The sequence below is a fragment of the Setaria italica genome, chromosome IV, assembly GCF_000263155.2.
Source record: "Setaria italica strain Yugu1 chromosome IV, Setaria_italica_v2.0, whole genome shotgun sequence".
Classification (NCBI taxonomy): domain Eukaryota; kingdom Viridiplantae; phylum Streptophyta; class Magnoliopsida; order Poales; family Poaceae; genus Setaria; species Setaria italica.
In genome coordinates this window covers 16,726,266-16,740,877 of record NC_028453.1, presented here as the reverse complement: position 1 = coordinate 16,740,877, position 14,612 = coordinate 16,726,266, and positions in this window count along the sequence as shown.

The following is a 14,612-nucleotide window of genomic DNA, read 5'->3' as shown; positions in this document are numbered from 1 at the left end:
AAGGTCTAAACTAGCACTAATCACTCTTTAACCTTAGTGCTTACTTTTAACATTTTGGTTGCTTTGTGGTGCTCTTAAATGTGTATAGCTTACTTTTTATTTTAATACATCCAAATAGATGAGTGGGGATTATGTATAGGCTCAACCTTCAAACTAGTGTTGCTCCTCTTTCGTGTACAGGTGACTTTGCAACAAGCAACCATTTCGCGCTGAGTTGTATAGTGACGAGGTGTAAAGTGTGCGAGAGAATTGTAATGTTACAGTAATAGCCTCAAATATTCTTCGGATATAGTTGTTAGGGGGTAATGAGTGTAAAGTGTAAAATATTCACCCTATAAATAGTGGCGTATTGAATGGAAACGGGACACATTCTGGATGGAGGGAGGGAATCACTTTCACTCCCGAAGTCGTTTGTTGAGTAAACACTTGTCTATTTTTTCCTTCATTTCCAGCGACTGTTTCTTACCCAATAAATTACTAGTGTGAAAAACTACTACATCGTCGGAACATCTGGTGGTGTACACTAGTTGCTGCGTCCCACTCGCGAGATACCTTGAACGCCGAATTATCCACTTTTATTGCGTATCTGATTGCCAAACCATCCATATTCACTTCTTGCGGCAAATTCAAGCCACTCAGGTGAACCACCTCTTCAAGAATTCAACTAGCAGTCGGTCTTCTCTATTCACTATCCGGCACAAAGCATTGGCACATACAACTAAGGGTCTGTTTGGGAGCACTCCACTCCAGAAAAAATTGCTCCACTCCACCAACTTTAAAAATTTCACAGCCAAATGCGTCTAGCTCCAGCAACTCCGGCTCCAAGAAAAACATGGAGCAGGAGGGTAGATCCATATTTTTTTTGGAGGTGCTCCAAAAACCTCATTTTCAGACCTCCTCGTGGAGTTAGTGGATATTTACCCACCATTACCACTGGTTACACAACTTACCCCTTCGATTCTATTTTACTGAGACTCACACGAACTCATCTTCCTTGCGCCGCCCCGGCCTCCCGCGTGCCATCGCACCGCCGCCTCCAGCAGGTCCGCGCCCTCCCACGGCGGCACCGGTCCACGCCGCCCCTGCTCCCTGCAGGTCCGCGCCAGCCTGGCCCCTGCAGGCCGCACACGGCCACCGTGAGGACATCAACGCCGGGTCCCGATCCCACGGGCCCACCATGTCTCTGCTCGTGATGCCCTTGGAGAAGACACGGAAGAGCGGGGCTGATGATGCATCCAGCAAACCCAGGGGCCACTCCAAGCAGTCTCCGTCGCGGGCCCATCGGTCCTCCGGGATGGCGGCGAGCTCCCGCGGGAAGCGAGCGTCGTGTGCAGCGACACGGGCGGCAACGGAACAACTTGTTTGATCGATCGATTCCTCGTGACCAGCAGGCGGGCATGGCAGTCGTGGTGTCGGCGGCGACGGCAAGCCAAGGGATGCGAGTGCTGGCAGTGCTGGGTGGTGCGCGCGCGCACCGTTCCGCGTGCTCATCCGCGCACGGGACCTGTACGTGAGTCGGATGGCGGCGTGTGCGGGTGGTGGTGGTCGGGGAGGAGGCCTAGTGGGGCTGGTGGCGTTGCCGCGATGCCAGAGCCACGAGTTCTACCGGTTGGCAGCGGGGCCGACAACGACGTGAGGGAGCTCATCAGGCTGGCCTCCCGCGCCGGCCCGCCTAGGGCGCCCGGCGGCGTCAGGCTGCGGACCCAGAGCGTGGCCATTGGGTGGATCGACGAGGACCGGGCGTGCGAGTTCGGGCTGGAGGACGGCCGCCGGCGTCGCGGCTTAGCCTCAACGCCGCTGCCGGCACAAACGCACTCTGATGAAGCTGGAACGTGGACGGCATCACGGCAGGACAAATCTGCTGTTCGTCCTGATAAAAAAAAAGAAGCGCAAAAATACGACTCCTGTAGCATACTGTATACGTGAAGTACACGTCCGTCTCTATGTCTCGCTGCCAATTGTTATTTCTTTTCTGTAGAAAGACCTGCCGATAGCAATTGAATCGGCAGCAATTGAAAGTGTCCGTAGTTCGAAAACGTGAAGCGAAATTATTCTGTCGCGCCAGGGAGGAAGAGAAGGGGAGAAGAGAGGAGAGATAGATATGTGGGTCCGTTCACAATGGGTAAACAATAAGGGGGTGTTTGGGAGCACTCCACTCCACGAAAAATTAATCCACTCCACCAACTCCGAAAATTTCGCAGCAAACGCGACTAGCTCCAGCAACTCCGGCTCCAGGAAAAAGGTGGAGCGGGGGGTAGATCCACGTTTTTTTGGAGTACCTCAAGGGGTGCTTCAAAAACCCCCTTTACAGACCTCCTCATGGAGTTGGTGGGTATTTACCCACCATTGCCACTTGTTACACACATACCGGTTCGATTCAGAAAAAGAAAAAGCCCCGTCACCTCCCTCATCCGTTGCCTTCCTCATCCCGCCGTGCCGCCCCTGCTGTGCCCATCGCGCCGCCCCTGCTCGCCGCTTGTCGCGCCGCCCCGGCTCGCCGCGCGCCGTCCCTGCCCGCCGCTCGCCGTGCCGCCCCTGCCTGCCGCTCGCCGCGCCACCCTGGCCTGCCACGCCGCCCGCTTGCCGCGCGCCGCGCCGCCCCTGCCAGCCGCCCACCTGCCGCGCGCCGCGCCGCCCCTGCCAGCCGCACGCGCCCACCGCCCCACGCCCGCCCACCCACCCCTAGGCCCTGCGCCGCCCGCCCGCCGCCCGTCGTGCCCTACGCCGCCCGCCCGCCGCGCCTGCGCCCCGGGAGAAGAAAGGAGAAGAACTAAAGGAGACTGACAAGTGGGACCCATTCACATGGGTATAATGGACTTTACACAGCAAGACCTTCTGTTTTCGGAGCTGGATCTGTGCATTTTGCCAAACATGTGGACAGCTCTGGTATTTTTTTTGGAGTTGGTGGAGTGGAGCTGCAATGTGCTGGAGTTGGTGGAGTGGAGCTCAAAAATTTGGAGTGGAGTGCTGCCAAACACCCACTAAGTGCTCATATTTTTTTAGCTGGAGCACTGCCACCAGTCAAACACGTGCAGCAGTTCCATGTTTTTCTGAAATTGTTGGAGTGGAGCTAGAAAAGTGTGGAGCTAATGGAGTGGAGCTAATTTTTTTAATTTTTTTAAGTGGAATACTCCCAAACATACCTTAAACCATTAGAGTCAGACCTTGAACCAACTTAAAAAGCGTGTACCACACCACCTACTACCAAAACAATCATATACTGCGTATATCTTTAGTTCTCTGTTTCCTTGTTTGTTCTTTCTGTTCTTATATATTTGACCACATACATGCGTGCCGCAAAAAAATACAAATGTATTGTTCATGTCTTCAAAAACAAAATCGTAGAAAAAATGTATCAGCTGATCGTCCAGATTATGCTCGTACTTAGCATTTGGAATCTACACTGCACGAATACCAAGAGCTGTGCTAGCTGACAGAGTAGAGCCCAAGAGACCCAATTACGCGTAAACAGATGGCGCGCCCCTTTCACATTTTACACGACCACCTTAAACAAACATAAAAGAAACAATTAACCTGCACGATCATTAGCACGCACTGGCCTAGTGATGCTTTTCGCTTTTGTCCATACTCGATGATCATAGGCTCCATTAAGCCAATTAATCAATCCCGCACTGTCCCCGAATCTGCCGTCACACTCCATTGCTCGCGATCGATCGTCAAAGGGGCACCAACACCAACCTTCCTGCCGTCTTCTTCCACCTCCTCCTGCTCCCCCTATAAATCCAGCCACTTGACTCGACGACCACACGCAACGCAATTGAGCTCACAGATAGAGGTGTCGCGCTAATCATAGCAGGATTAGATTGTGACAGGTGTGTCGTTAGCTACTTGCCAGGGTAATCCAGAAGAGAAGGAAGCTAGCTAATCATGGGTGATCAGCAGACCAAGAGTTCGTCCTACACGAGGCTGGGCCTGCGGCGGTGGCCGCGGCCGGCGAGGGGGTTCCGGCTGAGCCCGACGCGCCGGCTGCGTGCCAGGCTGTCGGCGCTGCTGGGGGTCCTGGGCCGCTACGTGCGCAACCTGCGGCTGCTCACGAGGGGGCGCGTCGCGGCAGGCAGCAGCTCGCCCCCGGCCGCCGGCACCGGCAGCAGGAGGTTTCTGGTTGGCGGCCAGAAGGCCAGCGCCGCCGCCGGAAAGGGAGCTCATCAGGCCACCGGGAACGGCAATGACAACGGCAGCAAGGCGGCGCGGCGGCCGCCGTGCATGCGTTCCAACTCGTTCTACGCGCGCGCCGTCGCCGAGTGCCTCGAGTTCATTAAGGGCAGCAACGTCCCGCCGGCCTCGCCGTCGCCGCTGCCGCCGCACGGCACGCCGCGGCGCGGCAGAAGGTGCTGATGAGAAGGCGACGCCGTGAGTTTTAATTACCAGGTCGTGGTTGCAGATGAATCCATCAGCTTGTAGATACGCATGCGCCGTTGGGTTTCATTGTGGGATGTTTTGTTCTCGTTCTTCGTTGGTATCCTGGCTGCTTTTTTTTTCTTTTCAAATTTCTCCTGGAAGAGTCTTGTGTGTTTTTTGTTAGATTTCTTAGTGAGAAAAAAATGTGAGAATATGATGAATGCTCTATGAGAAGAGGTTGCCGATTGATGCAACATGTGAGTGTCACATAATTTGTCAAGGGTGCAGCTTTCTTTAACATGACTTCATGAGAGTTTTCTGTGCGAGAATATTTCTGTTTGTGCCAGACTGCATGCCAGGGCATTACCGGACCCTGGAGTGGTAGTTCATACCCAACGATTTAGAAAATAATAACAATCTGTCTAGCTAGCTAATACTGACTTTTGATGCCTATTATTACGAGTTTATTTGAACTTGGGCGCACGGATTAATATAAGGTGGTGGAGCAAAGACTATTGCGTCTCGTTCATATAACACAGCCATCTCCAAGAGAGATCCTAAAACAGTTCTAAAACTAAATATTGGGAGTAAAAGAGAAAAACTACCCTCCAAGGCTCCAACAAATCGTCCAAAGATATTCCTAATTATCCGCAATTCCCTAAACCGGAGGCAAATCCATCCAGAAATACGGCGTTCCCCCGCACTCCCAATACCCCGTTTCCACTTACGATCCATCGATGCCGCCACTTTTCCTTGCATTCCGGCGTCCATCTCACTGCGCCTCTGCTGCCGCGTTGAAGTCGCCCCTGCTGCGGCTCGGTAATGATTCGGCGGCGCCGCATCATCTCCAATCGCTATGGGCACCGTTTCCGGCTGTGCAATCACCACCAGCTGCTGCTCCGGTCGCCGTCTCCAATACGGTTCGTCGATTCCCCAGAGATAATCTCCGTGACGCTCAGTGATCGGTGTTTACTGTTTTGTCCCTATTTAAATAAACTTGAGGTGTTTACTTCCACCTTGCTAAACTTTAGTTGCTAAAGTTTAGCAACTTTTAGCTGCTAAACTGCCAAACACCCTTGCTAAAACTGGCTAAAGTTGAGTTGCGAAAGTTTAGCACTTTAGCAAGTTTTTGGTTGCTAAAACTTGCTAAAAGGTGGGCTGGACAACATATACCCCTCATTTATTGCTTGTCTCTCCCCTCCTGCGCACCTTAAAGGGTAGATAGGTCCTTTTACAGCTCATTAAATGCATTTTAGCAAGAGTATCCAAACAGCTTTGCTAAAGTTTAGCAACTAAAGTTTAGCAATTTTTAGCAAAAGTTTAGCAAGGTGGAAGAAAATAGACCCTTGGCTGAAAGTATATAAAGTCCATCAACAACTCTACTACATACTTTTAATCTTTAATTTGCTGTTTCATCCCTATTTAAATAAACCTTGTTAGAAAAATAAACAAGCTAGCCTTACCTTAAGCCCTGTTTCGATACAATTTTTTGCAGAGTTTGAGGAGAATATACCACGGTTTTTGAAAATGCTTTGTAATTTTGAACAATATTAAATAGCTAAACACCGTAGTCTTCTTGGAGTATTAAAAGTTCAACTTCTTTTTCTAAACCATGATTTGCATGCATCTAATCTCTATAGTTTTTAGATATCGACAACCAAACAGGAGCATCTCCAAGAGAGAGCTAAAAATCAAGTCCCAAAATACCTATATTGGGAGCCATTCTAAATCTTGTTGAACTCAAATTTCTTGTCATCCTCCAAGAATTTCCCCAAAAGTTAAATCCAGATTGGTCAGGTTGGACTTCGTTTTGTGCATGACCTTTTCCAAAGAAGCTGGTGTCGTCAATTTGATTTCCGTTTTTTTCACGCCACACCAAGTTCAGTTTTGTTTGATCAACTCATGAAAGCGCTGTCTGACTCACCTTCACTCTGTTCCTACTTGCATGCTATCGGTCGACCGTTCATTTGATGCTGTCAGGACATATATATATCTTATCCCAAACAATGTCATCTAGTAGGATTTGAAACATTACTAAATGCAAGTTGTCGATCTGTAGGCAGCTACATCTTACCTGTTGCAGATTGAGAAGATCACCTTTGCTCGGTGTTTGAAACCATCTCTTATGCCTCAAAAACATCTAAAGATTGGGGGAAAAGTTAACACTCGCACTCCATTTTGAGTTTCCCAATTTTTTTCAGCATTGCTTTATGCTTATAGGCATCTTCTCCAGCATTGGGCTTATCAATTGTAGCGACGGTGCTTCTCTGACGAGCAATCTATAGGTTAGGGCTCGAGGCTTTGGTAGTTTTGGCTCCGGCTAGCTCCTCCAATTCTCGGGTTTAAGGAGGGCGTCGCGGATTGCTGGAAAAAAAAATCTGAGTGCTCAAGCCTTTAAAATGCTCAAGAAGTCATTTCAACAGACCCTAAATTAATTATAGTCGTCAAAGCTCAAGACTGTAATACGCAAAACTTAATAATATTTTGGGTAGAAAATGGATGATTCTTTAGAAAACAACGGTACATATGGAATTCTCAGTTCACTGGTGGCAAATTGTGAAAGTTAGAATTTACCAATGGTAAGTGAGAAATGTTTTCGGAGGTTGGACATGATAGTTCACTTTTCTATGTGCAGGAACAGAAAATGGGCCGTATTTAGATAAATCCCACAACGAATTGGAAAAAAAAATGTGCACCTTTGTGATTATTAGTACCTCGGTGGACTTGCACGCACAAATCTTAATGGGCCAGGGTAATCATCTCTGCAATACCTCTGATTCATTTGAATAAGAAGCCAGACGATCCCAAATCTCTCTGGAAAACTGTGCAATCTCTTGAACAAAAGTAGGCTTGGGCAGACCAAGAAAGAAGCTCAGGAAATTCAGCTGCACTTTGTGGCTCCCTGTTTCCCTCGCTCTCTCCCAACTCGAAACAGGAAAACCGGCGATAGCGATGTGCCAAGCGCTGGACCGTTGAATGGTGGAAGAACGTTGTTGCGAGAATACAAAATAAAATGAAAATAAAAAGGGGGAAGATCCGAATCAACGGGGCACTATCATGACGACACAATCGAGCCGAATAAACAAAGACAAGGCTACCTGCCGTGGTCCGGCCGACGACGATGTATATACCCGGCAAAGACGTGGACGGCGACGGGGATATGCGCCAAACTTTGTTTCTTGCCCTTGGTCATGGAAGCTTCCATTCCATCAGTTGCTTCTCCATTGGGCGAGGGTGAAGAAAATCGGCCAGAATATCTCTTTAAATAATCCGCGAAAGAAAGGGATGGATGCTAAATACTCCTTCCGTTCTAAATTGTGGATAATGTTAACTTTTCTAGGTTCTAGAAAAGCCAAAACGACCCACAATTTAAAACGGAAGGAGTATTGCATCTAAAAAGTCAAAACAATCTACAATTTGAAATGGAGGGAGTAGATGTTTAGTGCTCACAAACAAGGTATTGTTTTTAGGATTTATGGAGGGGCAATAACTTGCTACTCCCTCCGTTCCAAATTGTAAGTCATTTTGGTTTTTTAGATTGATAGATATTATTATGTATCTAGACATACACTATATTTAGATGCATAATAATATCTATGAATCTATAAAAACTAAAATGACCTACAATTTGAAACGGAGGGAATACATAAGTTCCGAATGACTGTAACTTTATAATGCAACCTCTTGATAAAAACAAGAAAACTAATGGAGACCGGATTGTTGGATTGCGAAATCTGAATTAGCTGTATTGCGAAATCTAGATCCAAAAGCTACCAGCTTGTTTTAGCTAGACCGGTATTCTCACTCCAGTCATGAATAATAGTTACGGGTATACAAGTTATGCACATAATAGCGAAGTCTAATAATTCGAGACTACTTTCGAAAATAAATGTACCAGTTTAATTCTAGAAGTTCAACCCAAATATTCCAAGGGACGTCAATACGGTCAAAGATAAAATGTGTTGACCGCGCACAACATATAGTATTTCACTTTTGGTCATTATATTTCCTAATATATATGAGAAAGTTTTAAGTCAATCGTAATGAAATAGGATTGGTTTGTGCAAGCAACAAAGTGACATGAATTAAAGAACCGATACTTCTTTTTAATTTCACTAGCAGAGATGCACGTGCGTGCCGCACGTATTTTCAGAAAATAGAGTTAGATATACAATAAATTGATAATAAAGGAACCATTTGCGCTCTGTGTGTTACCAATCAATTCATATTTATTCTCATCTTCCGCACCTCTAATTTCTCTAGTTTAATAATCCTCACGACAGAGATAAGAAATTGTTGGCAATCATGACTAACCTAATCTCATGAACTTACAATATTCTTGAATTTTCATGAGTAAGGCCATTGTAGAAGGCTGAGTTTACTCCTGCTCCATCTCACCGGTCATCGCTTAGTACAACAAAAGGGTAAGTTGGCATGAACCGTCTTTTATTCAGCGAACGCTTCTAGACAATACATGATCAGCATTCAATAACCTCCTTTCCTTAAATCTTCAAGTCAGAGCATACATCATTTGTCCAGATAATACATGAGGGATTGATTATTGAATACAATGTATGCCTGCTAGCAATACTTTCCTCTAAACTCAATGTTGCCTGGTTACACCTAACCACACCATTCCTATTACCTTACCAAAAAGTCCTAAGCGCCTTTCTTGTATCATCATAGCAAAATTTCAGCTACAGAGAGCACCAAGATATCTGCCCTTCATGCAGAACCAACAGAAGAATCTGGCCCTTCATGCACGTGCCCCCGATCTGCTGCAGGCATGGAGGCTACTATATACAATACGTGCAGAAAATGATAGCCAAGGAAGAACCCAGTAGAAGGATTTTTGTTTTAAGTAGTACATGGTGTAACAATTTTTCACGCATGATAGCCAAGGAAGAACCCAGTGGAGTCCTGATTGCACATTTGCTAATTAGACCTCTGTATCTTAAGCTGCATATTAAGGTCTTCTGCAAACATGTGATGCCAGGACAAGAGATTCTAAAGCTCAATGCAACACCCTGTCTTCTTACCTCATCATATTCATACATCTTGATCCTAATCAATAACGTTCTTTTAATTTCCATGAGTAGAAGAATTTAAAGTTATACAATCATTCGGCAACAATAACACGCTACACAACCCATACAACAAAAGCCATATATATTGGTATATATCTGGCAAAAACTCTATATAGGCGCGGCAACGCCGCACCAAAGGTTTTCTCGTATACTCCTATGTCTGCATCTTTCCTCTTACCAGATTAAGGTCTCACTGTATTGTGCTCAGTTCACAAGTTGCCAAAAGAACCAAATTTTGTGCTGAATGAGGACGACAACCGTTGTTCAGAAATGTGATATGCGACAGTTGCCTATGAGCCAGTACTGGATCTGGCCGTGCCCAAGCATGTTGTTCTATGTCGGGAGTAACATGACATACGATTTATGTTTAGTTGTGGGATCAGCAGCGGCTGGACAGCTGACCATGCTGTTCTGCACATGGGCAGGAACGGCACACATGGGCAAGGCAGGACTCAGGGGCGGCGGCGCAAGGGATCGGAGGAGATGGAATGTGAGTGTATTAGACGTATGGATCGTAGAGGTGTCTGGGAATGTCATATTTCTCATGGCTTTTCTAAAAGTTTTCTATGATTCCAATAGGGATGAAGCGTGTAATATTTCTTTTTTATAAAAATCTCGTAGACATTTCCATATGCACACTCATCTTTTGAATACACACGTACACATCGGTCCTGTTTGGATTCAGGACTAAACTTTAGTCAAAAAATTAGCCCTAGATGATCCAAATAGTAGGGCTAAAGGTGGGCTAAAAATTAGTTAACCTCCCAACTAAACTTTAGTACATTTAGCCCTCCAAATCCAGCTAATAGGGTTAATTTTAGATATGAATGGTAAAAGACCAAAAATACCCTCCACTAAATTTTAACATTTTTTCTTCTACATCTCTTAAGGATAGAATGAACTTTTACCAAGAAATGGGCTAAAATTAGCTCTAGCTCCAAACAAGATAAGGCTAATTTTAGCCAACTAAAGTTTAGATGTCTAAACTCAAAGCTAAACTTTAGTTTTATTCTATCGAAACAGATGCATTATTCAGATGAGCATCTCTAACACACTAGTCTGGCAGATTTTAAGATAAACAACATCATTACAAATGTGTCGATAGACATATATTCTACCATTAGAGAATAATACTATTAGTTGTTGGAATAATTTTAGAAAAATACGAGCGCCTACGTGATGAGTGTAAAACATGAACTCGGTTTAGTAAGTTTCACATAAGGGCATGACCGCTTGAGATATGCTCAGTAACGTTTAAAATAACTAAAGACCTCAAAAAATATTATCCTACTAATCCGAACAACCACTTCCCAATTTCTTAGCAGAAATATCTTTGGATTCTCAAAATTTATATTATCCTACAAACTATTTATTTTAGCTGAACCCAAAAGCTAAAGCTAAAACAAAATTGGGCACATTAGTCATCGTGGAACTAGATGATGGTGAATACAATTGCATAGTCAAGCATCTAATAATTACAATTGCGAGGCCTGACATTGGTAAAGTAGCTATATCTTTCACCATTTTAAAATGTAAGGTATTCTAGTATATGAAATTGGCCTTAATTATAGGATGCTTGTTTATTTATATGGTTATCTTGAAAATAAAAATTTGATCTTTTTTTAAATTGGCCTACCGCTTAACATTCGTTTATTTGCTTTTTTTGTATTCCATCTCAGCTAGAAAATATGGGTGTTCGTAATTAAAACTTGTGTCGGCATGTGGTGTGGATATGCGCGCGCGAGTGTGTCCTCATGAATGCTGATGTTACATAACGAGACCTCATTGTGCCTGTGCCAGTCACTCAGCGCAAGTGTGAACGACCCAGCCTCACATGTGTAGAGCCTAACGCAATCGTGTCCAACATTGATAGAGTGTATTTATCTTAATCAGCTTTTATTCGTGGTAGACATATTTATTCTAATATTATTATTGCCCAGAAAATTACTTACTCTTTTGCTCTCACTTCATGGAAACAAAAAGACTTCCTTCTTAAGATTGACTTAGCTAAGGCTTTTGATAGAGTTGAATGAAATTTTATTACTGATGCTATGCTTAGGGTTGGGCTTCTTTGCAGATTGTTAATCTAACTAAGGCTTGTATTTCCACTCCTGATTTTTCAGTTCTTATCAATGGTAAACCTTCGGATTGTTTTTATTCTCAAAGAGGGATTAGACAAGGATGTCCTTTATCTCCCTATCTTTTTGTTGTGGCTATTAATGAGCTTTCCTTTAGCCTGCAAACTGCCTTGCAATATAATCACCGCTCAGGAATTTCCCTAGGTCATAACTGTCCACCTATTCATTCTCTTCTGTTTGCTGATGATCTGCTTATTTGTGGTAAGGCCACTACTATTGAGGCTTCTCAAATTAAGCTTATTCTTGATAATTTCTGCCAAGCCTCTAGTCAGACTCAAAACTGGGCTAAATCTTCCATTCTCTTTAGCAAACATGTGGATGCCTACACCAAACAAGAGATCAAGAATCTCTTTCTGATTCCTTTGATGAACTCCCACACCACTCATCTTGGTCATCCTATCATTTTTTCTTACAAAGACAGAACCAAGGACTATAGTTTCATTCTAAACAAGTTCAGAGCTAAGCTTACTGGTATTAAGGCAAATAAGCTTAATCATGCATGTAGAATCACTTACATTAATTATGTTCTGGCTTCCATTCCTATCTACTATATGCAGAATATTTTGTTCTCTAAAGCTTTTATAGAGAAGATCAATTCCATCCTTAGACGCTTAGACGCTTCTTGGGGCAAGGAGTTCAAGAAGAGGATTCTGCAAGACCTTTTTATTTCAAGCCTTGGGATGATATCTGCCAACCAAAATCAGCTGGGGGTCTTGGCATAAGGAACATTCATACTGTTAATAAGAGCTTAGTTCTTCACTCAGCCTGGTTAATTGCTACTAATATATCCATTCCTGACATCTGTTCTAAAGGCAAAATATTTTCCTAACAACAGTTTTTGGAGAACTAATTGCACTAGCACTAGTTCTGCTTTTTGGTCTTCTATCATGCAGGTCAAACATCACCTTCATGAGCAGAGTGTGTTGCAGATTCATAAAGGTAATTCAAATATTTGAACTGATCCTTGGTGTGAAAATTGGGAAGATATTCATAATCACTTGATAGATCCTCATGTTAACAGACATCTTCCTAATTTAGTTTCTGATTTATGGAATGAACATCAGTCCACTTGGAATGATAATCTGTTTAACTCAGACCTTTCATCAACCGGTTGCTAATGCCATCCTTCATGTTCCTAAGGTATGTTCTAATTCTGCAGATCAACTTTGTTGGAAACCTTCTTCTCAAGGAACTTGTTCCTCCAAAGAGGCCTATAAGTACCTTGCTGTACAAACTTCTCACTCTTTGCCAAATCAGGGTCCTAGAGCCATCTCTACTGCTGCTCTTTCTATTCTTAAAAGAATCTGGAAGCATAAAACCATCCCTCTTTGCATTAAGACTTTTTCTTGGAGGTTTATTAGGCACTCTTTAGCTACTTGTCATAGAGCAGCAACTTTCAGTACTAGAATTGATAACACATGCAAGCTTTGTGGTGCTGATGAAACTGATTTCCATCTGTTCTTTGAATGTGACTTTGCAAGAGCTGTCTGGTTTGCTGCTCCTATTCCTTTAAGAACTAACTGTCTGATGTACGAACTTGAAGGGTTACAAACTAATTTGGCTTCAATCCTATCAAATAATTTCCTAGTTGACATCTTGCAGGAGATTTTTACTAGGCTTTGGTATTTTTGGAAAGCAAGGAATGATTATAGGTTCAACAACAATAAATGATCGGTGAGCAGACTAAATCATGAAGTGCAGGGAGATATTGCTACTTCTTGACTCTCATGCAGGAGTCACAAGAAATTTGGTAACAAGTAGTTCTATTGCTCTGTCTCTATTAATCACTCATTTCCTGTCATTATTCCTTCTCTATTACTGTTACAGGAACTACAAAGCAGCCAAACTTGGCAGCCTTTTGTCTTTGTTTATGCAGATGTAGCTCTCCAACTTGATAGAACTGCAGGATTGGGAGTGGTGCTTGACCTCAGATCCAGTCCTCTCTCATGCTACTTGCGGGTTCTTGGAATAGCCAGGGTGGAATCTGTGCTTATGGCTGAGCTAGCAGCTCTCCCCCTGGCAGGCAAATTTCTTTCTATTCTTTTTTGAAACTGAAGACCCTGCCGGGCTTCTATTAATTAATAGAGAAGGTAGTACAAGATTACAGCCCTAGGATGCTATAGGTAGGAAAAAAGAAAAGAAAAGAAAAATAAAGAAAGAGCTGCCGGGTTGGATTGGGATGTCAATACGGGTAACCACTCCACTCACCGCGGCAGTAGAACCGGAGTCTTTATAATATTCGCGGCACCCACCAACAATCACCCTCATGTAGTCGCCGAAACCTCCATGGGTAGCCCTGCGTCGATAAGAACCTGATGGAAACAGACTGCATCCCACCGAGGAGGCCACTGCTATGCGGGACCCTCCGTCAAAGTGCTGCTGCAGACACCACCCTCCACTTGACAGAGTAATACCACCGAATCTGGACCTCTTGCAGGCTGCCTCACAATGCGCGAGGGCCTCGCCACATCCGTCATTGGACTCCATCTCGCTCTCACCACACGTGGGGGCCTCGCCACGCCCGCCCTAGTACTCCACTTCACGGATCCGTTTCTTTTTTCGATGTCAGTGTGGGGAGTGATGTTGCCCTGCTTCCCTGTATCTTCATCAAATAGCTGAGCCATCACCGTAGGTCAGCCTCTCCTCGTTGCTTCACCCGCGTACATAGCCTTCGCCACCACTTCAGCGAGCCAAGTCTATCGCTTGCGCCATCTTCCGACGATGTACCACACCGGGTGGTCCAGCCTAGCTGAAAAACCCGTCACGGTCCACTACAAACCTAGTCGTTCGGCAATGCTGTTGCCACCAATGCTGTCCTCGGACGCAGTCCCACGCCGCACTAATTGTTGCCAAGCAATGCCAGCCACCGTGATCCGCTGCAAGCAGTCAACCGACAACTGTACAACAACCCCTGGCTGCCACCATGACTGTGATGTCACGACGTGAGCTCAGCAGCCCTCTCGAGCTTGCCACATGGCGAGATTGCCGTCACTAGCCGTTGCCGCCCAATGGATCCGCAATGCTAAGT